This window comes from Bombina bombina, chromosome 4, assembly GCF_027579735.1.
Source record: "Bombina bombina isolate aBomBom1 chromosome 4, aBomBom1.pri, whole genome shotgun sequence".
In the NCBI taxonomy this organism is placed as follows: Eukaryota; Metazoa; Chordata; class Amphibia; order Anura; family Bombinatoridae; genus Bombina; species Bombina bombina.
The window spans coordinates 1,239,094,300-1,239,120,040 of NC_069502.1; the positions used below are offsets into that span (position 1 = coordinate 1,239,094,300).

Sequence of the window (25,741 nt, forward strand, 5' to 3'; positions counted from 1 at the left end):
GTCTAATGATGTTGGTGATATAGCAAGATAGCAAGGGCTTATTCCTACCTGAACGTTGATTTCTATGGCAGTGTGCACTTTACAAAATTAATATCACAATCTAATATCAATCAATCTGTGAAGATATAAAGGAAATTAATAAATAAAAAAATGGCATAATCAATTAAAATTCAAATAATAACCGCAACATGGGTAACAAGAATCACAGCTAAAAATAAATGTAACAGATTCAATAGCATTATTAGACTCTAGATTTATTGAAAAAGTCTATCCAGTTAAGATATTAGAACAGGCAAAAACTACAGTTTCCCTAATGGATAGAAAATCTCTTTTACTTCCCATTGGAAAGTCAAAACGAAAGAGACAATACAAGACACAAAATAGTGTCATATTTATTACAACTTACAGTCAGGGCTCAAGAGAAATACAAAATATTTTAAAGAAACACTGAGGTGTGTTAAAGGCAGATCCTATACTGGGTGGTAATCTACCAGACCAACCCTTGGTAACTTTCAGAAAAAATATGGATTTTAAAAATATTTTAGCACCCACCAGACTGCGCGACCCCAATAAACAATGTACTATTAAAGATAAAACACATTGGTTACAACAGAAACCCGGCACCTATAAATGTGGGGTATCCAGATGTGGCATGTGCCAATATGTAAACAGGGAGGCCACCTTCACCAATTCAGGGGGAGTTATAACATTTAAACAAAAATACAAGAGTAATTGCAGCACCACCTATGTATACTTGTTGAAATGCAGCTGCAATTTGATCTATATAGGAAGAACCAAAAGGAGCATACATACTAGGTTGGGAGAACATGTCAACATAAAAAATGGCCTCGTGACACATAGTGTGCCAGAACATTTTATACTACATCACAATTCTGATCCTTCATGTCTAAAAATCCAAGTCATAGACTGGATACCCCCTAACAAATTCCCAAATAGGCTTTTAACACTCAGACGCAGAGAATCATGGTGGATTTATCAATTGAACACCATGCAACCATCAGGTTTAAATTTAGAATTAGATCTACAAGCTTTTATGTAGTTTATCATGTTATATATTTTAACACATAACAGCATATTTTAAACAACATTTTTCTTAATGTATTGGTCCTAATATTTTCTTCTTGCTTTTAATGTTAAATGTTTTTATTACAATTCTTAGTTTTGCATAGCTTGCATACCCAGCATAATGTATGCTTATGATTTAAGTTTGCATATGAAGTAACTGCACTGAATAAACCATATATGCTTTTTAGACATGTAGCAATGCAAAGCAACTATGTAACTTAACAGCCAATTTACCAATTTAATCCACCCAAACAATGATTGGCTGACAAATCAATCTTGCAATCAATGGTTCCCCTTTATAAAGCCGGTAGGAGCCTTGCTTGTATCACTTTCATTTTTTCCTCTCTTGAGAAAGTCTGGGCGTCCTCAGACGAAACGCGTAGATATTGTTTTACGGCTGTATGTCATTCAAAAATACAGTCTGGATGTAAAGAAACCTTTATATGCAGTTTTTATCTGTACATCTTGTAAGTAGCCATTTGTATGTGTGCTCTTACATTGAATAAAATCATACTACACTTGAATTGGGCTGCGCCTGTCTCTGTTTTCTATTCACAGTAACTTGAGAGGTGCCCGAAGCTAAGCTGGAGGAGGAAGGTGCGTCAAGGTTCCGAGCGGAAGCTATAGAAGATTGGGTGTCCTGTGTTAAAAAGTCAACTATGTCCTCAGAACTTTTCGAGTTCATGGTACGTGGCCTCTGAACACTGGGCATTATTCTAGGGCCAAAGGTAATCACAGCACCACGACCACGACGGCACCTGCGGGGGGGCCTGCCTCTGCCTGTCATTTTTTTTTAAATGTACACTTACACTACTATTAAACAAGATATGAGTGGTGGCACTGGGCAAGTTGGCACAGTATAAGCTGTGAGCCTGACACAAAAAAAGCAGACTGATGTTATTACACATCCCATATCGGTGGGGTTTCCCCACTTCAATCATAGTTATGAGAAATGGAAAGAAGATTGAATGCTCCTGCTTAGCAGATACCAACAGATTCTATAACCTACTGAACATCAATCCACCAGATAGCGGAAAACTACCATCTCCCCACACCCGACAAGACAAGCTGGATCACCCCAAGTCACAAAGAAGACCAGGACCTGATACCAACAACAAACAGCCCAAAAGAAGGCAGATATCTCAGGACAATGCTGACAATGGGGACACAGACTTTCCAGGATGAGTAACTATAACTGTCCATTTGTTTTCACTATAATTACAGAACTTTGCTATACCTCATAGTTCAATTAAAAAGGTCTAATAATGTTATCCTCCTTTGGTCTATCCAGGGGGGGATAGAGGATTATTTTCTCATTAAAAAACATAAGAAGGTCATATAAGAAAAATATGGACACCTTAATGCTGAAGAAACTAATCCACTTGAGATACAAAAAAGCTTTACTCGTTGTAAATCGACCAGTATATTTGAATGAACTCTCTTAAGTTTATAACTAACAATTTAGTTAACACTCAGTTTCCTATATACTGAACAATATGTTTGAATGATGTTTTGTTATAGATGTTACCTACCACTTCACTATCATACCTGAATATCCATGTGGATGTTCCCCAACACCTCATTTAAACAAAAAGTCATTTAGTTTTCTCTGTAACTGTAACTCACCGTTATACCTAATAGTTCAATCATAGAAGCTTGACAGTACTGTCCCTCTTAGATGTATCTATGGGGAGATAGGAGACTACTCTCTCATCAAAAACTAAATGGAAGGTCCTATGAGGGAAATATAGACTTTTTCATGTAGATGAAACGAATCTACTTGAGATGCAAAAGAGTTTTATTCATTTTATGTTGACTTGTTTATTTAAATATACTCTATCAAGCTTACTACTACATAACAGTTTTGTTTAAACTCAATTTATTATATGTTGATCAATGTGGTTAAATGATATTATGTTATAGGTGTTGCTTTTCACTCCACTACAATATCAAAATACTCATATAGATGCCCCCTAGCACCCCACTAACATACTATAACTTATTAAACACCATGTATAGGGTCAGTAACACATGCCTCTTTCCTGACTTAAATAACTAGAGGATAAATACTGTCACCCATTCTCGCATAATCTGACCTTAAAAGTCTAACGACTATTGACTAATCTTATCACCCTAAACAAGAATAGAACAAATCCATGCAGACTTCTATATTTACATATCTAACAATTACTGCCAAATTCTTCTAAAATACCCAGTTTAGAAAATACTTCTACTATTATCACTAGCGCAAGATTTATAATGACCACTTAAAGAGATATAGACATAAGTCACATCAGGATCAGGACAATTAGTAATCCCGTCGCGAAGTAGATATAGTCCTCTTCCTGTTACTTAATTCTTGCTTAAAACACGATTTTAGACAGTAGACTGTTAATAGACTAAATGTAGAATTTATATGCAGCCCCATGCTTTTTAAACACCCGGTCTGTAAAGTATAGCTCCCAAACGAAACTTGAAAAAGAAGCTATTGTAAGAATTACTATTGTGTTATATTTTTCAAACGGTTGATATTGTTATTGCTATATATAATCTTATCTATACTGATATTCTTTTCTAACACTATACCCCTCCCCTCCTTCTATCTCACCTAATTCCCTTCCTTTCCCATAGGTCTCCTCCTCGGACCTGTACATCCCTAGATTGCAAATAGAAATATAATTAACACCCCTAGTGTCCTGGAGAGTCCCTATATACCATCCAACTCATCACATAGTATAAATTCCAAGATGACTCAAACAGCTCATTCAAAAACAGGTAATATACACATAGCTACACAAAATGTCAAAGGTTTCCTCTCAGCAGAGAAGAGATCGATTGCATTTCATGACTTTTATAAAAGAAAAATAGACATAATAATGACCCAAGAAACACATTTCAAGAAAAATCGTGAACCTACGTTATCTAAAAGATATTTTGATCAACACTTCTATAGTTCTGGTACACAAAAGAAAAATGGAGTATGCATTTCATTTAGACGAAATTTTCACTTTAAATTACTACATAAACACTCTGACAAAGAAGGTAGAATTTTGATTCTAGTGGGCCTGTGCTATGGAGTCCCAGTAACTTTAGTCAACATTTATGCTCCGAACAAACCTACCCCACATTTTTATAAACATCTCAGCAACTTAATACTCGATGCAGCTAAAGGCCCGATTATTGTAGGGGGCGACCTCAACTTCCCTCTAAATCCAACATTAGATACTTCGACTGGGAGATCATATCTGCGGAACAACACCCTCAAAGCTATCTACTCAGCTCTGCACAACATTAACCTCTTTGACACTTGGAGGATTGTACACGTAGATAAAAGAGACTACACTTTTTTTTCCCATCCACAACTCTCCTACTCCAGATTAGACTATATTCTATGCGATCAAACCCTCCTCTCATCTCTCATATATTCAAAGATCACCCATACTTCATGGTCAGACCATAGCATGGTCTCCACTATCTTTAAATGGTCTAATAAACCACGTAATACATTTAACTGGAGACTAAACGACCACTTACTTACTGACCATGAAACAGTAGAAGATATCAGAAAACACACAGATGAATATTTTTTATTAAACAAACCTGAAGATACATCCATTGCAAACAATTGGGAGGCTTACAAATGCTTCATTCGGGGAGTTATCATAAAACACAATGCCCAACAACGTAAAAAACATACGGCCCAATACACCACCCTGACCGGAGAATTATCCACTTGTGAGGCGGCACTTAGAACAGACCCTACCTCAGCCCCTAACCTTATTAATTTAACAAAGGCAAGAGAAAACCTTAATAATTTCCTTATACAGAAAGCCCATATGAGAGTGATGACTACTAAGTCCAAGTTCTTTATAGAAAGTAATAAAGCAGGTCGATTACTAGCCAGATCCCTCAAAAAGCGTAGACTCACCAATTTTATTAAAACAATTAGAGATCACACAGGGAGAAACACTCATACAAACGAGGAAATCACCAAAGCATTTGTGTCCTATTACACGAATTTATACAATATACAAGATAATGCAACAGTAGACAAAACAGAGGCCTTAATGACATTCCTAGCCACTGCAGATACTCCGATCATTACTGACGAGAACAAACAATTACTGGACTCCCCTATCACCCATCGTGATATCATCTCAGTAAAACAATCCCTACCTAACGGCAAATCACCGGGCCCAGATGGCCTTACCGCAAAGTTCTACCAACTTTTGCAACAACAAGTCAGCCCTCACCTTCTATCACTTTACACAGATATAGACTGTGGAACGACCCTTCCTAGCTCACTCTTAGAGGCAATGATTACGGTCGTCCCAAAGCCAGACAAACCCAAAGACATAGTAGGAAATTATAGACCGATCTCACTCATAAACATTGATATAAAAATCTATGCGAAAATTTTAGCTAATCATCTCAGCACGATTTTACCGGATATAATACACCCTGATCAAGTGGGCTTTATTAAAGTACGAGAAGCAAAAGACAATACCATAAGATTGCTCCATTCAATTCACCAAGCAGCCCATAACAATACACCATTAATTTTACTCTCCACCGATGCTGAGAAGGCTTTTGACAGGGTGGACTGGCAATTTATGTGGTCCGCCCTGTCAAAATTTGGCTTTTCATAAAAATGTATCACTCGAATACAGGCCTTATATCACAATCCGAATGTCAAAGTCAAAATAAACAACACCATTTCACAACCTTTCCCTATTTCCAATGGCACCTGCCAAGGATGCCCGCTCTCCCCACTACTATTCGCCCTTACGGTGGAAATCCTGGCGATACAAATTAGGAAAAATCCACACATTCAGGGTTTAAAATTTGGTAATATTACCCAGAAATGCCTCCTATTTGCCAACGATGTGATCCTCACACTACAGTCACCAAACGATTCCCTACCAGCCCTTATAGAAACACTAGAACGTTACAAAACAATATCCAACTTCTCCATTAATATGGAGAAGTCAGGACTAATACCAATTAACTTAACAGTTGATGAAATACAGTCCATATCACAACTAACAAATTTTGCATTGACAGATAGACTTAAATATTTGGGATTAGTGATTCCCAAAGACACACACAAACTATTCTCAGATAACTACACTGCCCTCCACAATAGCATCAAGAGCTTATTAGACTCATGGCATAAACAAGGACATCTATCATGGTTAGGTCGGATAAACACAGTGAAAATGATGATAATACCAAAATATCTGTATTTATTCCAAACCCTCCCTATGACTGTACCCAAATCTTACCTCCAAGCTCAACAAAAGATGATAAACTCCTTTATCTGGTCATATAAACGCCCAAGAATAGCCCAACACACACTATATCTTAGTAAAGGAGATGGAGGCCTAAATGTCCCCAACCTAACGAACTACTACAAAGCGACACACCTAACTAGGATTGGGGCATGGAACCACTCCGCACCCTCAAAAATATGGATACAATTAGAAAGCTATTTATTACAAAGTAATCACATGAGAGATATGCCCTGGATTCCTAAGGACTCTAGGCCCCACATGATACAACACAATGAATATATTAAAACCACCCTAGCAATATGGGACGAGTTGATATCACATTCAAATGGTATATCAACACCAATATCCCCCCTAACCCCTATCCTGCAATATCATATATTTTTAAAACATAGCTTACACACACATGTCAATGACAACTGACTCCTGTTAAACCTGCCAATATATCTAATAACTACTCCTGAAGGTATAAGGGACAGACTTTCACTTAATGAAGAACTAGGACCTCCATTCCACAACTGGTACGCATATCTACAAATTAAGCATGCGATTGACCATAGCCCCCACAGAGTAGAAATCCTAAGACCAATGACTAAATTTGAGCAGTTGTGCACCAACCCGAAAAATGTGAGGGCTCACCTCTCACAGACATATAAACTTCTTAGAGGTTCCTTCCCTGAAAAACGCCCGACATACCTAGTAAGATGGTCTGACGAACTACACACTGATATAGAACCTGAATCCTGGAAACGGGGGTTTCGACATACCCACTCCTCCTCCTCCTCACTAATCATGTCTGAACTAAACTATAAAATATTAGCCAGGTGGTATTTAACCCCTCAGCGACTACGAGTCATTTACCCCACAGCTTCATCCAGTTGTTGGAGAAGATGTGGCGATGTGGGAACTTTAACACACATTTGGTGTACGTGCCCAAACTTAGGAGACTACTGGCTCATGATAGAAAGACACATTAACAAAACGCTAAGTACAGACATTGTGCTATCACCACAGATAGTTCTTCTCAATCACATTCCAAAACTTACATGTCACTATCGCAAGAAACTTCTACTCTTAATGATAACCTGTGCAAAAAGATTAATACCTAGACTATGGAAAACACAAGACAAACCCACTATTGCACAATGGAGATCTGAGGTAGCACATGTCCTAACTCTAGAGAAAATGCATTATTGTTATCAGGGTAAAACAGACACAATATTAAACATTCAATTCATCTGGGATCAAAACCCTTAAAATCTCTAATAAACCTCCCTTGAATAAATAGTCATAACAGCTTACCCAGCAATTACACTTACCCCTCCCCACCTTCCCTAATCTTACTACCCTTTTCTTAACTTTGCCTCTCTTGGCGACTGTTTTCCAACTTAGATAACAGAATCTACAAACACTACGGTTACTAATAGTTTTGAAAATTTGGTCTTTGACAGAACAAGATTGCAACTATCACACAATATACTATGTTGATGTTTTGATGTCATGATAATGTACTGTATAACATTTGTCACTATACCAATTTTCAATAAAAATTATTTGAACAAAAAAAAAGCAGACTGATGTTTCACAGTCGAAAATGTTTTTTTTTTTTTTTTAAATGTACACTTACACTACTATTAAACAAGATATGAGTGGTGGCACTGGGCAAGTGGGCACAGCATACGCTGTGAGACTGACACACACGCTGGCAGGCAGGCAACTGCAATTAGATTACACAAGCAGACTGATGTTTCACAGTCAAAAAGTTTTTTGTTTTTTTTATTTACACTACTGTTACACCAGATATGAGTGGTGGCACTGGGCAAGTGGGCAGAGTATACGCTGTGAGCCTGACACAAAAAAGCAGACTGATGTTTAACAGTCAATTTTTTTTTTTTAAATGTACACTTACACTACTATTAAACAAGATAAGTGTGGTGGCACTGGGCAAGTGGTCACAGTATACGCTGTGAGCCTCACACAAAAAAGCAGACTGATGTTTCACAGTCAAAAACTTTACACTACTATTAAACAAGATATGAGTGGTGGCACTGGGCAAGTGGACACAGTATACGCTGTGAGCCTGACACAAAAAAGCAGACTGATGTTTGACAGTCAAAAAGTTTTTTTTTTTTTTTAAATGTACACTTACACTACTATTAAACAAGATATGAGTGGTGGCACTGGGCAAGTGGGCACAGTATACGCTGTGAGCCTGACACAAAAAAGCAGACTGATGTTTCACAGTCAAAAACGTTTTTTTTTTTTTTTTAAATGTACACTTACACTACTATTAAACAAGATATGAGTGGTGGCACTGGGCAAGTGGGCACAGTATACGCTGTGAGCCTGATACAAAAAAGCAGACTGATGTTTCACAGTCAAAAAAGTTTTTTTTTTTAAATGTACACTTACACTACTATTAAACAAGATATGAGTGGTGGCACTGGGCAAGTGGGCACTGTATACGCTGTGAGCCTGACAGAAAAAAGCAGACTGATGTTTCACAGTCAAAAAAGTTTTTTATTTTTAAATGTACACTTACACTACTATTAAACAAGATATGAGTGGTGGCACTGGGCAAGTGGGCACAGTATACACTGTGAGCCTGACATAAAAAAGCAGACTGATGTTTCACAGTCCAAAAAGTTTTTTGTTTTTTTTAAATGTACACTTACACTACTATTAAACAAGATATGAGTGGTGCCACTGGGCAAGTGGGCACAGTATACACTGTGAGCCTGACACAAAAAAGCAGACTGATGTTTCACAGTACAAAATGTTTTTTTTTTTTTTTTTAAATGTACACTTACATTACTATTAAACAAGATATGAGTGGTGGCACTGGGCAAGTGGACACAGTATACGCTGTGAGACTGACACACACGCTGGCAGGCAGGCAACTGCAATTAGATTACACAAGCAGACTGATGTTTCACAGTCAAAAAGTTTTGTTTTTTTTAAATTTACACTACTGTTACACCAGATATGAGTGGTGGCACTGGGCAAGTGGGCAGAGTATACGCTGTGAACCTGACACAAAAAAGCAGACTGATGTTTAACAGTCAAATTTTTTTTTTTAAATGTACACTTACACTACTATTAAACAAGATAAGTGTGGTGGCACTGGGCAAGTGGTCACAGTATACGCTGTGAGCCTCACACAAAAAAGCAGACTGATGTTTCACAGTCAAAAAAGTTACACTACTATTAAACAAGATATGAGTGGTGGCACTGGGCAAGTGGACACAGTATACGCTGTGAGCCTGACACAAAAAAGCAGACTGATGTTTGACAGTCAAAAAGTTTTTTTTTTTTTTAAATGTACACTTACACTACTATTAAACAAGATATGAGTGGTGGCACTGGGCAAGTGGGCACAGTATACGCTGTGAGCCTGACACAAAAAAGCAGACTGATGTTTCACAGTCAAAAACGTTTTTTTTTTTTTTTAAATGTACACTTACACTACTATTAAACAAGATATGAGTGGTGGCACTGGGCAAGTGGGCACAGTATACGCTGTGAGCCTGATACAAAAAAGCAGACTGATGTTTCACAGTCAAAAAAGTTTTTTTTTTTAAATGTACACTTACACTACTATTAAACAAGATATGAGTGGTGGCACTGGGCAAGTGGGCACTGTATACGCTGTGAGCCTGACAGAAAAAAGCAGACTGATGTTTCACAGTCAAAAAAGTTTTCTCCAACATAGGTGTGTCCGGTCCACGGCGTCATCCTTACTTGTGGGATATTCTCTTCCCCAACAGGAAATGGCAAAGAGCCCAGCAAAGCTGGTCACATGATCCCTCCTAGGCTCCGCCTTCCCCAGTCATTCTCTTTGCCGTTGTACAGGCAACATCTCCACGGAGATGGCTTAGAGTTTTTTGGTGTTTAAATGTAGTTTTTATTCTTCAATCAAGAGTTTGTTATTTTAAAATAGTGCTGGTATGTACTATTTACTCTGAAACAGGAAAGAGATGAAGATTTCTGTTTGTAAGAGGAAAATGATTTTAGCAACCGTTACTAAAATCGATGGCTGTTTCCACACAGGACTGTTGAGATGAAGTAACTTCAGTTGGGGGAAACAGTGAGCAGACTTTTGCTGCTTGAGGTATGACACATTTCTAACAAGACTCGGTAATGCTGGAAGCTGTCATTTTCCCTATGGGAACCGGTAAGCCATTTTCTTAGTTTAAGTAAAAGAATAAAGGGCTTCATTAGGGCTTAAAAAACTGGTAGACATTTTTCTGGGCTAAAACGATTACTTTACTAAGTATATTTGGCAGATTATTACTTTTAATAGTTGTTAAATCTTGGGGATTGTTTTAATAAAAACGGCAGGCACTGTATTGGACACCTTTTTCACTGGGGGCCTTTTCTAGTCATAGACAGAGCCTCATTTTCGCGCCTCTAATGCGCAGTTGTTTTTGGAAAGCAAGGCATGCAGATGCATGTGTGAGGAGCTCTGATACATAGAAAAGACTTTCTGAAGGCGTCATTTGGTATCGTATTCCCCTCTGGGCTTGGTTGGGTCTCAGCAAAGCAGATACCTGGGACTGTATAGGGGTTAAATGTAAAAACGGCTCCGGTTCCGTTATTTTAAGGGTTAAAGCTTTCAAATTTGGTGTGCAATACTTTTAAGGCTTTAAGTTACTGTGGTGAAATTTTGGTGAAATTTGAACAATTCCTTCATACTTTTTCACATATTCAGTAATAAAGTGTGTTCAGTTTGAAATTTAAAGGGACAGTAACGGTTTTATTGTAAAACGTTTTTTGTGCTTTGTTGACAAGTTTAAGCCTGTTTAACATGTCTGAACCATCAGATAACGATGTTCTATATGTATGAAAGCCAATGTGTCTCCCCATTTAAATATATGTGATATATTTGTGTCATAATGTCCAAACAAAGTAGGGATAATAATGCCATAGATATGATATTGCCCAAGATGATTCCTCTAATGAGGGGAGTAAGCATGGTACTGCATCATCCCCTTCTGTGTCTACACCAGTTTTGCCCACACAAGAGGCCCCTAGTACATCTAGTGCGCCAATACTTATTACCATACAACAATTAATGGCTGTAATGGATAATTCTATTGCATGCATTTTTTCCAAAATGCCTACTTATCAGAGAAAGCGTGATTGCTCTGTTTTAAACACTGAAGAGCAAGAGGACGCTGATGATATCTGTTCTGACATACCCTCACACCTATCTGAAGGGGCCAGGAGGGAGGTTTTGTCTGAGGGAGAAATTTCAGATTCAGGGAAAATTTCTCAACAAGCAGAACCTGATATTGTAACTTTTAAATTTAAATTACAACATCTCCACGCACTACTTAAGGAGGTATTATCTACTCTGGATGATTGTGACAATTTGGTCATTCCAGAGAAATTAGGTAAGATGGACAAGTTCCTAGAGGTTCCGGTGCCCCCCGATGTTTTTCCTATACCCAAGCGGGTGGCGGACATAGTAAATAAGGAGTGGGAAAGGCCCGGCATACCTTTTGTCCTCCCCCTATATTTAAGAAATTAGTTCCTATAGTCGACCCCAGAAAGGACTTATAGCATACAGTCCCCAAGGTCGAGGGGGCGGTTTCTACTCTAAACAAACGCACTTCTATTCCTATAGAAGATAGTTGTGCTTTCAAGATCCTATGGATTAAAGGTTAGAGGGTTTGCTTAAAAAGATGTTTGTTCAGCAAGGTTACCTTCTACAACCAATTTCATGCATTGTTCCAGTCACTACAGCTGAGTGTTTCTGGTTCGAAGAACTAGAAAAGTCGCTCATTAAAGAATCTTCGTACGAGGAGGTTTTGCACAGAGTTCAAGCTCTTAAATTAGCTAACTCTTTTTTATTTTAGATGCCGCTTTGCAATTAGCTAGATTAGCGGCGAATAATTCAGGGTTTGCTATCGTGGCGCGCAGAGCGCTTTTGCTTAACATCCCTTTCAAGGGTAAAACACTGTTTGGCCCTGACTTGAAAGAGATTATTTCAGAGGGAAAGGGCCACGCCCTTCCTCTGGATAGGTCTTTAAGGCTAAAAAGAAGCCAAATTTTCGTCCCTTTCGCAGAAACGGACCAGCCTCAAATTCTACACCCTCTAAGCAAGAGGGTAATACTTCTCAAACCAAGCCAGCCTGGAGGCCGATGCAAGGCTGGAACAAGGGTAAGCAGGCCAAGTCACCTGCCACTGCTACCAAAACAGCATGAAGTGTTGGCCCCCGATCTGGGAAGGATCTGGTGGGGGGCAGACTTTCTCTCTTTGCTCAGGCTGGGGCAAGAGATGTTCAGGATCCTTGGGCGCTAGAAATAGTTTCTCAAGGTTATCTCCTGGAATTCAGGGAACTACCCCCAAGGGGAAGGTTCCACGGGTCTCAATTATCTTCGAACAAGCATTCTTACACTGTGTAGAAGACCTGTTAAGCATGGGAGTGATTCATCCTGTTCCATTAGGAGAACAAGGGATGGGTTTTTACTCCAACCTGTTCATAATTCCCAAAAAAGAGGGAACATTCAGACCTATTTTAGATCTCAAGATTCTAAACAAGTTTCTAAGGGTTTCATCATTCAAAATGGAAACCATTCGAACGATCCTTCCTACCATCCAGGAAGGTCAATTCATGACCACGGTGGACTTAAAGGATGCGTACCTACGTATTCCTATCCACAAGGAACATTTTCGGTTCCTAAGGTTCGCCTTTCTGGACAAGCATTACCTGTGGCACTTCCATTTGGATTAGCCACTGCTCCAAGGATTTTCACAAGGGTAATAGGGTCCCTTCTAGCGGTGCTAAGACCAAGGGGCATTGCAGTAGTACCTTACTTGGACGACATCCTGATTCAAGTGTCGTCTCTGTCAAAAGCAAGGGCTCATACGGACATTGTCCTAGCCTTTCTCAGATTTCACAGGTGGAAAGTGAACATAGAAAAAAGTTCTCTGTCCCCGTCAACAAGAGTTCCCTTCTTGGGAACAATAATAGTTTCCTTAAAAATGAAGGTTTTTCTGACAGAGGCCAGAAAATCAAAACTTCTAAGCTCTTGTCAGGTACTTCATTCTGTTCTTCTTCCTTCCATAGCGCAGTTCATGGAAGTAATAGGTTTGATGGTTGCGGCAATGGACATAGTTCCTTTTGCACGAATTCATCTAAGACCATTGCACCTGTGCATGCTCAGACAGTGGAATGGGGTTTATACAGACTTGTCTCCGACGATACAAGTAGATCAAATAACCAGAGATTCACTCCGTTGGTGGCTGACCCTGGACAACCTGTCACAGGGAATGAGCTTCCGCAGACCAGAGTAGGTCATTGTCACGACCGACGCCAGTCTGGTGGGCTGGGGCGCGGTCTGGGAACCCCTGAAAACTCAGGGTCTATGGTTTCGGGAAGACTCTCTTCTCCCGATAAACATAATGGAACTGAGAGCGATATTCAATGCTCTCAAGGCTTGGCCTCGACTAGCAAAGGCCAAATTCATAAGGTTTCAATCAACCATCAGGGGGTAACAAGGAGTTCCCTGGCGATGGAGGAGCATCCGGGGGAGTGGGAACTCCATCTGGAAATCTTTGCCCAAATAACTCAATTATGGGGCATTCCAGACATGGTTCTGATAGCCTCTCGTCAGAACTTCATGGTCCCTTGTTACGGGTCCAAATCCAGGGATCCCAAGGCGACTCTATTGGATACAATAGTAGCACCTTGGATCTTCAACCTAGCTTATGTATTCCCACCGTTTCCTCTCATTCCCAGGCTGGTAGCCAGGATCAATCTGGAGAGGGCTTTGGTGACCTTGATAGTTCCTGTGTGGCCACGCAGGACTTGGTATGCAGACCTGGTGAATGTGTCATCGGCTCCACCATGGAAGCTACCTTTGAGACAGGACCTTCTTATTCAGGGTCCATTCGAACATCCGAATCTGGTTTTCCTCCAACTGACTGCTTGGAGTTTGAACGCTTGATTTTATCAAAGCGTGGGTTTTCAGATTCTGTAATAGATACTCTTATTCAGGCTAGAAAGCCTGTAACTAGAAAAATTTACCATAATATATGGAAAAAATATATCTGTTGGTGTGAATCTAAAGGATTCCCATGGAACAAGATACAAATTCCTAAGATTCTTTCCTTTCTACAAGAAGGTTTGGAGAAAGGATTTTCTGTGAGTTCTCTGAAGGGACAGATCTCTGCTTTATCTGTTTTACTTCACAAAGGCTGGCAGCTGTGCCAGACGTTTAAGCGTTTGTTCAGGCTCTGGTTAGAAGCAAGCCTGTTTACAGACCTTTGACTCTTCCCTGGAGTCTTAATCTAGTTCTTTCAGTTCTTCAAGGGGTTCCGTTTGAACCCTTACATTCCGTAGATATTAAGTTATTATCTTGGAAAGTTTTGTTTTAGGTTGCAATTTCTTCCGCTAGAAGAGTTTCTGAGTTATCTGCTCTGCAGTGTTCTCCGCCCTATCTGGTCCATGCAGATAAGGTGGTTTTACGTACTGAGCCTGGTTTTCTTCCGAAGGTTGTTTCCAACAAAAATATTAACCAGGAGATAGTTGTACCTTCTTTGTGTCCGAATCCAGTTTCATAGAAGGAACGTTTGTTACACAATTTGGACGTTGTCCGTGCTCTAAAATTCTATTTAGATGCTACAAAGGATTTCAGACAAACATCTTCCTTGTTTGTTGTTTATTCTGGTAAAAGGAGAGGTCAAAAAGCAACTTCTACCTCTCTATCTTTTTGGCTTAAAAGCATCATCAGATTGGCTTATGAGACTGCCGGACGGCAGCCTCCTGAAAGAATCACAGCTCATTCCACTAGGGCCGTGGCTTCCACATGGGCCTTTAAGAAAGAGGCTTCTGTTGATCAGATATGTAAGGCAGCGACTTGGTCTTCACTGCACACTTTTACCAACTTTTACAAATTTGATACTTTTGCTTCTTCTGAGGCTATTTTTGGGAGAAAGGTTTTGCAAACCGTGGTGCCTTCCATCTAGGTGACCTGATTTGCTCCCTCCCATCATCCGTGTCCTAAAGCTTTGGTATTGGTTCCCACAAGTAAGGATGACGCCGTGGACCGGACACACCTATGTTGGAGAAAACAGAATTTATGTTTACCTGATAAATTACTTTCTCCAACGGTGTGTCCGGTCCACGGCCCGCCCTGGTTTTTTAATCAGGTCTGATGATTTATTTTCTTTAACTACAGTCACCACGGTATCATATGATTTCTCCTATGCAAATATTCCTCCTTTACGTCGGTCGAATGACTGGGGAAGGCGGAGCCTAGGAGGGATCATGTGACCAGCTTTGCTGGGCTCTTTGCCATTTCCTGTTGGGGAAGAGAATATCCCACAAGTAAGGATGACGCCGTGGACCGGACACACCGTTGGAGAAAGTAATTTATCAGGTAAACATAAATTCTGTTTTTTATTTTTAAATGTACACTTACACTACTATTAAACAAGATATGAGTGGTGGCACTGGGCAAGTGGGCACAGTATACACTGTGAGCCTGACATAAAAAAGCAGACTGATGTTTCACAGTCCAAAAAGTTTTTTGTTTTTTTTAAATGTACACTTACACTACTATTAAACAAGATATGAGTGGTGCCACTGGGCAAGTGGGCACAGTATACACTGTGAGCCTGACCCAAAAAAGCAGACTGATGTTTCACAGTACAAAATGTTTTTTTTTTTTTTTAAATGTACACTTACATTACTATTAAACAAGATATGAGTGGTGGCACTGGGCAAGTGGACACAGTATACGCTGTGAGACTGACACACACGCTGGCAGGCAGGCAAATGCAATTAGATTACACAAGCAGACTGATGTTTCACAGTCAAAAAGTTTTTTTTTTTTTAAATTTACACTACTGTTACACCAGATATGAGTGGTGGCACTGGGCAAGTGGGCACAGTATACGCTGTGAGCCTGACACAAAAAAGCAGACTGATGTTTCACAGTCAAAAAAGTTACACTACTATTAAACAAGATATGAGTGGTGGCACTGGGCAAGTGGTCACAGTATACGCTGTGAGCCTGACACAAAAAAGCAGACTGATGTTTCAGTCAAAAAAGTTACACTACTATTAAACAAGATATGAGTGGTGGCACTGGGCAAGTGGGCACAGTATACGCTGTGAGCCTGACACAAAAAAGCAGACTGATGTTTCACAGTCAAAAAAGTTTTTTTTTTTTTTAAATGTACACTTACACTATTATTAAACAAGATATGAGTGGTGGCACTGGGCAAGTGGGCACAGTATATGCTGTGAGCCTGACACAAAAAAGCAGACTGATGTTTCACAGTCAAAAACGTTTTTTTTTTTTTTAAATGTACGCTTACACTACTATTAAACAAGATATGAGTGGTGGCACTGGGCAAGGGGGCACAGTATATGCTGTGAGCCTGACACAAAAAAGCAGACTGATGTTTCACAGTCAAAAAAGTTTTTTTTTTTTAAATGTACACTTACACTACTATTAAACAAGATATGAGTGGTGGCACTGGGCAAGTGGGCACAGTATACGCTGTGAGCCTGACACAAAAAAGCAGACTGATGTTTCACAGTCAAAAAAGTTTTTTTTTTTTAAATGTACACACACTACTATTAAACAAGATATGAGTGGTGGCACTGGGCAAGTGGGCACAGTATACACTGTGAGCCTGACCTAAAAAAGCAGACTGATGTTTCACAGTCCAAAAAGTTTTTTTTTTTTTAAATATACACTTACACTACTATTAAACAAGATATGAGTGGTGCCACTGGGCAAGTGGGCACAGTATATGCTGTGAGCCTGACACAAAAAAGCAGACTGTACATTTTAAAAAAAAAACTTTTTTGACTGTGAAACATCACTTACACTACTATTAAACAAGATATGAGTGGTGGCACTGGGCAAGTGGACACAGTATACGCTGTGAGCCTGACACAAAAAAGCAGACTGATGTTTCACAGTCCAAAAAGTTTTTTTTTTTTTTTTAAATGTACACTTACACTACTATTAAACAAGATATGAGTGGTGCCACTGGGCAAGTGGGCACAGTATACGCCGTGAGCCTGACACAAAAAAGCAGACTGATGTTTCACAGTCAAAAAAGTTTTCTTTTTTAAATGTACACTTACACTACTATTAAACGAGATATGAGTGGTGCCACTGGGCAAGTGGGCACAGTATACGCTGTGAGCCTGACACAAAAAAGCAGACTGATGTTTCACAGTCCAAAAAGTTTTTTTTTTTAAATGTACACTTACACTACTATTAAACAAGATATGAGTGGTACCACTGGGCAAGTGGGCACAGTATACGCTGTGAGCCTGGCACACACGCTGGCAGGCAGGCAACTGCAATTAGATTACACAAGCAGACTGATGTTTCACAGTCAAAAAAGTTTTTTTTTTTTTTAAATTTACACTACTGTTACACCAGATATGAGTGGTGGCACTGGGCAAGTGGGCACAGTATACGCTGTGAGCCTGGCACACACGCTGGCAGGCAGGCAACTGCAATTAGATTACACAGGGAAAAAAAACAGCCCTAAAAAGGGCTTTTTGGGGTGCTGTCCTTACAGCAGAGATCAGATGAGTCCTTCAGGACTGTAGTGGACACTGAATACACTAGCCTAGCTATCTATTTCCCTATTAATCAGCAGCAGCTACACTGTCCCTCCTCTCCCTAAGAATGCAGCTTCCGAATGAATCTAAAATGGATGCTGTCCAGGAGGTAGGAGGGTCTGGGAGGGTCTACTGCTGATTGGCTGGAATGTGCCTGCTGACTGAGGTACAGGGTCAAAGTATTACTCAATGATGATAAATAGGGGGCGAATCAAACATCGCATATGTTCGCCCGCCGCGGCGAACGCGAACATGCTATGTTCGCCGGGAACTATTCGCCGTCGAACAATTCGCGACATCACTAGTACACAGCTGATTACTCTGTACCGTGGGCTTAGTAATATTGTGAATTTTGGATTACAATGTTTGTTTGAGGCAGTAATACATAGCGTTTTTCATTCCCTTCAGTGGGATACACTACGTGATTACCATATACAACCCATTAAGATAATGGATAACATGCAGCAAACAGCTAACTACTTTTCTCTTCGAGCAGTGCAAGATTATGATGCACTAAGACCCTCTATAGAGGACTTATTCTCAACTAATATGAAAATGCAGAATGTGGGAGACATTTTTCAAATTATGGAAAACAAATTAGTAAGAGAATAGAGATTATGGTGGGATATCAAGCTTTTGGAGAAATATATATCCCTGAAAATTATACCAAGGGGGTTGCGCTTAAAGAAACATCCCACTTTCCAAGTTAACATTACTGATAATGATTTTATGGATACTTGGAATGGAATACTATCTGATTGTTCCCTAAAATTAATGCGTATTATTATTATGTATAAAGAGAAACAGCATGCACAATTAAAAGAGGAAATTGGTGAATTACAGAAGGAACTTAACAAATTCATAGGACATAAGGACTATTTACAATTGGACGCTATTTTGGATAAATCTATTTCTACCATTAAATAGGAAATAGATATTAACAAACAAGGGAAGTTTGAGAGAGACTCATTGGACTATAAGCTCAATATGGTGTACAATTGGAAGCAAATTAAATCAACAAGATCATCCAGATCCAGATCTAGATCTAGGAATAGAAAGAACAGGAGGAGAGTAACTTTGTCCGATACAGAGGGAGAATCAGGAGAAGAAAGGGACATTTGCACTTATGTTTATTCTACCTTACTACCTGAGACTCCTAGTACAAGTACAACGATGCATAATAGTTTAGGAGCAGTGACACATGAAGTTTGGAAATATACTATTGCATCCAATGATGGTATTAACACTACTGGCCTTACACATAGTAATCAGCATATTATGGGTGCAGTGGGAGGCATATTAAGATCTACTGATCTCCCTACAACACAAGTAACTAATTTAAATGTGAACAAATATCAATTAGCTTCCTCTGATATACCAATAGGAAGTGTACCTAAAGAAATGCAGGATTTTCAAAGGGGCCAGCAAAATCCCAGAGGGGGAGGCGGCCACATAAGAGGGGAGGTAGATGTAGGATCAAACAGATACATGTTGAGACCACAGACACAACAGCAGAAAAACAAAAACAAGTACAAGATCTAACAGTCTTAAATCTTTCTGATACTAAATTAGATATTGATGAGGAAAGAGTACTCATATATGGTCTTGGTTTTGTCCCATCCACTGATTTTAATCTTTTTTACACAATCTTAGATCGAAATAAGTTTGTGAGAAATTTAACATTAAATAAATGCTTTAAGAATGAAGTTATGAGTCCAGAGATATTAAATCCTGATATACAAACAGAAAGAGTAGATGTATACTTTAAGGAAGCTATTGATTATCTGTCTCTTTTGAGCCTAGAAAAGGAGTCATGTCAAGAGGAAGAAGTTAAAATTAAATTTAAGCCTGTATCTGATTTTTATCCAACCAGAAAAAGAGGTACTTATTTAGAGGCTTTCCATAAAAGGGTGGAATCTGAACATGTTAAATTACATGACTCACTGTCAGATAGAGAGAATAAGCCATTTAACCTCACTAGATCAGAACAGGATGCTATTCAGAGGCTAAAATCTAATCTTGACATAGTGATTCGTAGGAGTGATAAAGGAGGGAATATAGTTATCCTTAATAAACAAGATTATGTAAATGAAGCAATTAGACAATTGCATGTCTCTAATGTGTATCTTGAACTATGTTCTGACCCTACTCTACCCTTTAAACAAGCCCTGGAACAGATACTGGATGATGGTTATGATTTGGGTATTATTGATGAGGACACTAGAGCTTACCTCAGTGTTAAATATCCTAGAATTCTGATTTTCCATCACCTCCCCAAAACGCATAAATCCCTTGAGAATGTGCAGGGATGCCCAATTGTATCTGGCATTGGGTCATTGTTAGAACCTTTGGGGAGGTGGATGGAAAATATATTGCAACCCTTGGTCAGAATGTTACCCTCATATTTACAAAATACCAAACATCTTTTAGTCATGCTTGAGAAGGTAAACTGGGAGTCAGAATATTCCTGGATGATGATTGATGTTGCAAGCCTTTATTCCAGTATACCATTGGATAAAGGGATGGTGGCTATTGCCTATTTTCTTGATACCCACACAGGATATACAGATATACATAAAAGCTTCATACTGAGAGTTCTACATTTCTTGCTTACACACAACTACTTCTCCTTTGGCGGCAGTTTTTACCTCCAAAAAAGAGGAACAGCCATGGGAGCAACTTTTGCACCTGCTTTTGCCAATTTATACATGGGATGGTGGGAGCTATCCCATGTATATGGTGAAGACTGCCGCCAGAGGGGAAGAGTTGTGATGTATAAAAGATATATAGATGATATTTTGATCATTTGGCAAGGAACACCAAATGAGGGTAAGGAATTTGTCAATGAATTAAATGCTAATGATGTGGGTTTGAAGTTTACCAGTGTTCATGATAAACATAGCATTGAATTTTTAGACCTAACCCTAGAGAGTAAGGTTAATGAATTTGTAACTAAATTACATTGCAAACCCATATCCGGCAATAGCATTCTGCATGCCAAAAGTATGCATCCTAAGCATACTAGGTTTGGTATCTTAAAAGGTGAATTCATTCGCCTAAGGAGAAACTGTTCCACATTGGAAGAGTATTATATATCAGCCAAAGAGTTTATAGACAGATTTTTAAAGAGAGGATTTCCATGTTACTTAATAAATAAAGCCTATGAATTAGAAGCTGAAATGGATCGGAATGCCATGCTACACATCAATAAATCTCATAAAGGGAAATCAAGTATGAAAAACTGTCCCATATTTGTGACAAATTTTAGTAACCAATTTGAACAGATTTCTAAAATTATAAAAGATTGTCTGCCGATCCTGAAAGGTGATGATGAGCTTTATGATGTAGTTAAGACAGGATGTAGATGCGTTTCTAGGAAAAATGTAACAATAGGCAATATACTTGCCCCTAGTGAAGTGAAGATATCACCAGACAGGAGCCAGAGTTGGCAAGAATGCAAAGGACACTATAAATGTGGTGCCACAAGATGTAAAGCATGTTCATTTTCGCTATTAGGTAAAACCTTTCAGTCAACCAAAACACAAAGAGTTTTTTTGATGGATACTTGTACAAAAATTGCCGAAACACATACGTTGTGCATCTAGTTACATCATACATGTCAACTTTGTGAGAAACAATATGTAGGCCTCACAACAAGGGAAGTTAGGGAGAGGATTAAAGAACATATAAATTATGTGAAATCTGTTGTACTGTTTGGAGGATTACTATGACAGACTAGCAGGTCTGTTTGGCAGTTTGCAGGATACGCTATAGCGTTACATTGTTTCCTTGAGTCACGGCAAGTGTGTCTACTTTGTGACGACACAGAGGAGGAGGATCCATGTGGGAGGATACCGATTGTCATCGGGTTTGAAGCCGGAGCTCAGTTTTCGGAGAGCACCGAGAACGGAGGCACAGGCTGTACAAGCTGGAAGGCTAACCCCGGAGATCAGGTACAATCTTATTCCCTCTGATGCATTAACCACATTGACACACGCTACTGTTGAGCACTTTGAAAGGGGTTTTGTTTGGAGGAGTATACAATTAAATACATTACCTACATTAAATACAATTAAATAAACTAAATTAAATAGGCTAAATCACACAAAAAACCACACTAAATTACAGAAAATAAAAAACAAATGACAGATCTTTAAACTAATTACACCTAATCTAATAGCCCTATAAAAAAGCCCTCCTAAAAAAAAATAAAAAATCTAGTTTAAACTAAACTACCAATAGTCCTTAAAATTGCCTTTTGCGGGGCATTGCCCCAAAGAAATCAGCTATTTTTCCTTTAAAAAAAATACAAACACCCCCCCCAACAGTAAAAACCACCATCCACACAACCAACCCCCCAAATAAAATACTAAGTAAAAAAACCTAAGCTCCCCATTGCCCTGAAAAGGGCATTTGGATGGGCATTGCCCTTAAAAGGGCATTTAGCTCTATTGCAGCCCAAAGCCCTAACTTAAAAAATAAACCCACCCAATACACCCTTAAAAAAATCCTAACACTAACCCCCGAAGATTCACTTACCGGGAGAAGTCTTCATCCAAGCGAAAAGATGTCCTCAACAAATCCGGCAGAAGTGGTCCTCCAGACGGGCAGAAGTCTACATCCAGACGGCATCTTCTATCTTCATCCTTCCGGTTCGGAGCGGTCCATCTTCAAGACATCCGACACAGAGCATCATCTTCCAATGAAGTCTTCTTGCTGAATGAATATCTCTTTAAGTGACGTCATCCAAGATGGCGTCCCTTAGATTCCGATTGGCTGATTCTATCAGCCAATCGGAATTAAGGTAGAAAAAATCATATTGGCTGATTGGATCAGCCAATATGATTGAACTTCAATCTTTTTGGCTGTTTTTGAATCAGCCAATAGGATTGAGCTTGCATTCTATTGGCTGTTCCAGCCAATGGAATGCAAGATCCAATCAGCCAATAGGATTTTTTTTACCTTAATTCCGATTGGCTGATAGAATTCTATCAGCCAATCGGAATCTAAGGGACGCCATCTTGGATGACGTCATTTAAATAGATATTCATTCAGCAAGAAGACTTCGTTGGAAGAGGATGCTCCACGTCAGATGTCTTGAAGATGGACCTGTTCCGCGCCAGAAGGATGAATATAGAAGATGCCATCTGGATGAAGACGTCTGCCTGTCTGGAGGACCACTTCTGCCCATCTGGAGGACCACTTCTGCCGACTTCGTTGAGGACATCTTGCCGCTTGGATGAAGTCTTCTCCCGGGAAGTGAATCTTCGGGGGTTAGTGTTAGGATTTTTTTAAGGGTGTTTTGGGTGGGTTTATTTTTAAGGTTAGTGCTTTGGGCCTGCAATAGAACTAAATGCCCTTTTAAGGGCAATGGGGAGCTTAGGTTTTTTTAGTTAGTATTTTATTTGGGGGTTGTTAAGCTAGCTACAATGTAACTATTAGTTATATTTTAGCTAGTTTAGGGTTTATTTTATAGGTAAGTATTTAGTTTTAAATAGGAATAATTTAGTTAATGATAGAAATTTTTATTTAGATTTATTTAAATTATATTTCAAATAGGGGGTGTTAGGGTTAGGGCTAGACTTAGGTTTAGGGGTTAATACATTTAGAATAGTGGCGGCGACGTTGGGGGTGGCAGATTAGGGGTTAATAAATGTAGGTAGGTTGCAGCGACATTGGGGGAGGGAGATTAGGGGTTAATAAATATAATGTAGGTGGCGGCGATGTTAGGGGCAGCAGATTAGGGGTTAATAAGTATAATGCAGGTGTCGGCGATGTCGGGGGAGGCAGATTAGGGGTTAATAAGTGTAAGATTAGGGGTGTTTAGACTCGGGGTTCATGTTAGGGTGTTAGGTGTAAACATAAAATGTGTTTCCCCATAGGAATCAATGGGGCTGCATTACTGAGATTTACGCTGCTTTTTGGCAGGTGTTAGACTTTTTCTCAGCCGGCTCTCCCCATTGATGTTTATGGGGAAATCGTACACGAGCACATACAACCAGCTCACCGCTGACTTAAGCAGCGCTGGTATTGGAGTGTGGTATGGAGCACAATTTTGCTCTACGCTCACTTCTTACCTTTTAACGCCGGGTTTGTAAAAACCTGTAATACTAGCGCTGTAGGTAAGTGAGCGGTGAGAAAAAACTGCTTATTAGCACTGCACAGCTCATAACGCAAAACTTGTAATCTGGTCTTAAGTGTTTAAAAGAAGGTAAATTATGGGAAAGATGGACAGCATGAGGAGGTGCGTTCCAGTGGGTTTTTGCTACATGAGAGAAGTCTTGCAGTCTAGCATGGGATGAGGTGATAAGAGAAGATGCAAGTATCAGGTCATTTTTGGATCTTAGGGGGCAGGCTGGAGTATAATTCTTGATGATTGAGGACAGATAGTGGGGAGCTACATTGGTGAGAGCTTTGAAGGTCAGGCTGTGAATTTTGAATTTAATTCTGCTGTGAATTGGGAGCCAGTGAAGGGACTCACAGAAAGGTGCAGCATATACAGATTGGTGGGAAAGGTGGATTCACCTGGCAGAGGCATTTAGAATGGATTGAAAAGGGAAAATGAAGGCCAGTTAGTAGGTTACTGCAGTTGTCAAGTTGGGAAATTACAAGAAGTGGATTAGTTGCTTAGTGGTGTCAGCACTCAGAAACTGACTAATTTAAAATATATTGTGTAGGTGGTTGTGACAGGATAAAGAGAGCAAATAGATGTGTGGTAAGAAGGACAGATTGGAGTGAAGTGTGCCTCTGAGGCAGTGGACTTGGGGTAATGGGGAGATAGTGGTGCCACCAACAGTGATAAAAAAGTCAGAAATCAGAGTAGAACTAGACAGAAGGATTAGAAGGAGCTCGGTCTTGGACATGTTAAACTTTAGATGGTCAGAGGCCATCCAGGAAGAAATGCCAGATAAGCAGTCACTGACATGAGAAAGGACATAAGAAGAGAGAAAAATGGGTAGAGAGGTAGATCTAAGTATCATCAGTTTAGAGGTGATAATTGAAGCCACAGTTGTTGATATGTTTACCCAGTGAAAAAAAGTATAAATGGAGAAGAGTAGAGGACCCTGGACAGAGCCTTGAGGTTCTCCAACCTAAAGAGGTATTGAAGAGGAGGAGTCACCAGCAAATGACACAGCAAGGACCTATTAGAGAGATAAGAGTGGATCCAAGAGAGAGCAGTGTCACAGATACCAAGAGAGCTGATCATCTGTAGGAGGAGGGGGTGGTCAACTGGCAGCTGAGAGGTCAAGTAAGATAAATATAGAGTATTGGCTATTACCTTCAGCAGAAAGAGGATAGTTAATATATATGGTGGGGCAGTTTAATTTGAGTGTGGGAGGTTGAAGCCAGATTGCAGGAGATCAAGCAAGGAGTTTTGAGACAGGAAGTGGGATGGAGTTGGAGATGAAAAATTGCAGGCTTGTGTCAGGATATTGCTTCGGATTATATGCATTTTGTATTGCATTTAACAAAAACAAATCTAAATGTTCCATGAATGGCTGGTATCGGTTTCATTAAAAATTAAACGACTACCAATTAGCACTGGCAATGAATATTTGATAAATCAAGTTTTTTTCATTTTCATAGCAAAAGATTCGGCTGAACCAAATTTTTCACCAAACTTTCAATTAATTTTATTGGGGATATATTTAAACATACAAAAATGTAATTTCTGCCATATATTAACTTTTAGATGATATATTATTATTTGTACATGTCATAGTTAACCCATTCCGGTCCTATACATTTTAAATAAGTGTG

The 25,741-nt window shown here is 39.4% G+C and overlaps 1 protein-coding gene across 1 annotated transcript in view; it reads right to left on the minus strand.

The window, feature by feature from the left end:
- The window catches only part of LOC128658295 (G-protein coupled receptor family C group 6 member A-like), a 446,551-nt gene that overhangs the window by 63,011 nt on the left and 357,799 nt on the right, over nt 1–25,741 (minus strand). The gene's annotated exons all lie outside the window — the stretch shown is intronic.